The sequence below is a fragment of the Saimiri boliviensis genome, chromosome 1 (assembly GCF_048565385.1).
Source record: "Saimiri boliviensis isolate mSaiBol1 chromosome 1, mSaiBol1.pri, whole genome shotgun sequence".
In the NCBI taxonomy this organism is placed as follows: Eukaryota; Metazoa; Chordata; class Mammalia; order Primates; family Cebidae; genus Saimiri; species Saimiri boliviensis.
In genome coordinates this window covers 173,489,283-173,493,446 of record NC_133449.1, presented here as the reverse complement: position 1 = coordinate 173,493,446, position 4,164 = coordinate 173,489,283, and the positions used below count along the sequence as shown (strand labels likewise).

The 4,164-nt window shown below is 45.9% G+C and overlaps 1 pseudogene; it reads right to left on the bottom strand.

Moving 5' to 3' along the window:
* Positions 1–2,082: 2,082 nt before the first annotated feature.
* LOC101036671 (cAMP-dependent protein kinase catalytic subunit gamma-like) lies at positions 2,083–3,136 on the bottom strand (annotated as a pseudogene).
* Positions 3,137–4,164: the final 1,028 nt, after the last annotated feature.

Genomic DNA, 4,164 nt, shown 5'->3' with positions numbered 1-4,164 from the left:
CTGGATGTTTAGTTCCTTTCTGATACTTTCTTTAGGTTACAAAGCAAACCTGTTTTTCACCTACAAGGCAACGCTGCTTTTGTACCATTTCAAAGACGTGACACTTTGAAAACATTGATGTATTTCATTGCTACATTTCAGGTATTTTCACATTTTGGTTTATTGGTTTAGAAAAGAACATTAGCAAATAGGACATTTCAAAACAAATGAGGAATCAAAGGGGTTTCCATGATTTATTTTTCAAAACAGGCCTGAAGGTAATTTTCACTAATTGTAAACGCTAGGAAGCCCACAAAAAAAACATAAGATGAAAGTAACTGCTCAATCAGACTCAGTTTAGTAAGTAAGCATATACTATATCAGGTTCCTCCTTAGAGCAGGGGCACTTTTTCTTTATGCTTTTCCAATACAACACTTTTTGTCCCCAAGTGATGTCTAATGTGAAAGTGTAATGCAGGCAGTGGCACTGAAGCATCCCTTACTCAGCCATTCCTTTCCTTCCACATATTTACAGAAAGCAAGAATTCTTAGGAATACAGTGTTGCTAAGTATTTGGAAAACAAATGAAGTACCTAGAGGACTAGTTTTTTCTTTCCCTCTGATGGATTGGTTACCCTAAGTTTACAACTGAAAATAGCAAAAGACTCTGGTGAAAATAGCCAACATTGACATAGAAAGAATACAAAGTATCTGCCATCTGCAGACACACACACACACACACACACACACACACACACACACGCACTCCAAAAAAAATGGAAATTCTGGGAGGTAGCTAGCATTTAAAATGAATTTCACCTTGAGAGCATATGTTGAACATTGTTGACTTCAGGATTCTGTTTCAATGTTATGCAGGGCATAAGAGAATGGAAATAAAGACTAAAGCCAGCATAAAGTGAGAATATATTGGGCAACCTCGATATCAAGCTTAGAATCTAAAGGACTACTACTTCAGAGTATAGTCCTTCAAATGATAAACTCTACCTAGAAGAAGACAGCATACCTCTGTCATTGTTCTGGCACTGGTTGGACACACAACCAGTTGAGTTGGACACTCAAACTTGCCTTGAGAATCAATAAACAACCAGGTGCCTTTACTTGGCTTCCAACCCCAATTACTATTATCTTATGCAACTTAAATCATTGGTAAGCAGGTAATTTTAAGTAGGTAATAATTTGAGGTGACTAAAAAAATAAAATACAGTGTACTTTTGGGAAATCCAACTTTAGCTTATGCATCAAAAAATTGAACTTGTATAACTCATCTAAATTGGATAATGAAGAAATAGAAAACTTGAACAGACCAATAACAAGTAAGGACACCGAATCAGTAATAAAATGTCTTCTGTTGGTGGAAAGTTTAGTGCCTGATGGCTTTAGTACTGAATTCTACTGTACATTTAAGGAAGGACCCATGCCAATTCTCCTCAAACTACTTAAGAAAATTAGTGAGAAGGGAATATTTCTAGACTCATTCTAAGAGGCCCTCATTATCCTGATACACAAACCAGAAAAGGGCAGAACAACCAATAAAAAGTAAGAAAACTGCATGCCAATATTATTTTTTGTTTGTTTTACCTTATTATTTTTAATTGTTTTTATTTTTTTGATTTTTAATTTTAGCAAGCAGCCCACTGAACATGACACTAAACCTCTCTGCTTCCAGGCAGGATTACTCTGAAAGGCAGGTGTGCTTTTCATTCATGCTCTCTTAGCAAGTGGTGCCTGTTCTGTGCTGGAGTTAAGTTTGAGTCCCTCTTTCCACACTCTGTTCCTGGATACACCAGCAAGACCTGGCTTGAATAGAGCTGAGAAACTTGTTTAAAACAGGTAGAAGTGGGCTGGGGCAAGGGGGACTCTGTGGGAGGAGGAAGGGAGAAGCACAGAGGGCCCAGGAAGGCATGGGGGTGAGGGAGCAGCTGGTGTTTCTGTCTCTCTAAATATCTGGGCTTCCTGCTACCGCAACCCTGGAGGGTGGGGTGGGGGGTGAAACTAGATGCAAGGAACTCTGGGGCCCTCAGGCTATTCAGTTCAACCCTGCCACCCACTCACCAAAAAAAAAGGGGGGGCACAGGCACACCCCTAAAACTCGGAAAACTCATTGACACACTTCTCGTTGACGGAGATCCGGATCTCTTCCTCCTCGTAGCTGTCAAAGTTACTGGCATCCCCGGGGCCTGTGAACTTCGGGATGAAGGGAGGGTCCACCTCTTCTCATAGATGGAAATCCAGTTGGTTGTGGCGAACCACTTGTGGTTCTTGATGTCGCCGACCCTGTTCTGGAGGTTCCCGAAGCGCTTGGTGAGGTCCACGTGCAGCAGGCTCCGCAGCAGGTCCTTGAGGTCGGAGCTGACGTGGGAGGGGAACCGCACCTTCCCAGAGAGGATCTGGTAGATCTGGATCCGCTGGTCGGCGTAGAAGGGCGGGAAGCCCGCGGCCATCTCGTAGGTGAGCACCCCCAGGGCCCCCCAGTCCATGGCCTTGCTGTAGCCTTTGCTCAGGATGATCTCGGGGGCCAGGTACTCGGGGGTCCCGCACAGGGTCCAAGTGCAGCCCCTCACGCGTTTGGCGAAACCGAAGTCTGTCACCTGCAGGTAGCCCTGCTGGTCGATGAGGAGGTTCTCGGGCTTCAGGCCGCGGTGGATGAGGTCGAGCGAGTGCAGGTACTGGAAGGCCAGGACGGTCTGGGCGGCACAGAAGCAGGCATGGGGCTCTCTGAACCTTCCAAGGCGCCGCAGGCGGGAGACCATCTCCCCACCCAGCACGTACTCCATCACCACGTACAGGTTGGAGTTGTCCCCAAAGAACTGGAGCTTGACGAGGAACGGAAAGTGGATCGCCTGCAGGATGCGCTTCCCGTTCAGGACGTGCTCGGCCTGCTGCAGCTTCACCACCCTCTGCTCGCTGAGACTCTTCATGGCGCTGTGGCCGCCGCTCTCCCGGTGCCTCCCCAGCACCACCGCCCGAAGGAGCCGGTGCCCAGCGTCTCGGGCAGTTCAAACCCATCCGAGCTGGCGTTGTTCCGAACGGGCTGTTCCCAACTGCAGAGGAAATCTTCTTTGGCTCCGGCTAGGAACTCTTTCATGCCCTCCTGCCCGGTGTCCTTCTTGGCGGGGGCGTTGCCCATGGCGGTGGCGGCGGCGGCGGCGGTGGCGCCCCCTGGAGCTGGCTGCGTCGGCTGCAGCGCCACGAGCCCCCCACCCACCCCCCTCACCCGCGGCCCCAGCTTACAGTCCCAGCTAATGGGGGGTTGAGGTGGGAGGATTTCTTGAGCCTGGGAGGGCGAGGCTTCCGTGAGCCAGGATCATCCAGCTGCCTTCAACAATATGGATAAATCGAAAGGGCATTATGCAAGTGAGAGAAGCCATCTCTAAATGGGACTTAGTGTATGAATCCACGTCTTTATTATTTTGCTTTATTATATATATATATATATATATATATATATATATATATATATATATATTTTTTTTTTTTTTTTTTTTTTTTTTTTTTTGTAGAAGTAAGGGTCTCCCTATGCAATCATACTGGTCTTGAGCTTCTGCACTGAAGCAATCCTCCTGTCTCAGCCTCCCAGAGTGCTGGTATTACATTTGTGAGCCATAGCACCCAGTCATCCAATATTCCTGATGCTATAAATAAATTACTATATATCAAACTTATGGGTACACTAATGTGAAAGCAATTTCATTGCTTTACATGTTCACATTTTATAAAAGTAAAACAATGATACTGAATGAATTGAATGAAATCTGCGTTTCATGAGGAGACAGAACTATATCAACAATTTGAAGAGAGCACATATAACATGAATTTTTACCTATGAAAAGGTTGTGAACTAGTTGGAAGAGCAAAAGACTGACACAACAGAGAGAGTAACTACAGAGAGCAGCTGCTGTCCTTAGTGCTGACTGAAAAAATGAGCACGGGAAAAACTGAAGCTTCAAAGAGAGGCTCTGTAAAGATAAGACTTAGACCTCTGGGAGATGGCAGAGATTTTTCCACAGCCACATCAGCTGCCACAGAAGTTGCTGGGAGTCACTCACCAGAACCACAAGAACAATGTGCTCTTGTGTTGAAGAATACTGATGAGGAAATCAGCTTCACATCAAACTGATCTGCCATTCCTGGGACTGGGATCAGCCATGCACCCCACAACTTGCT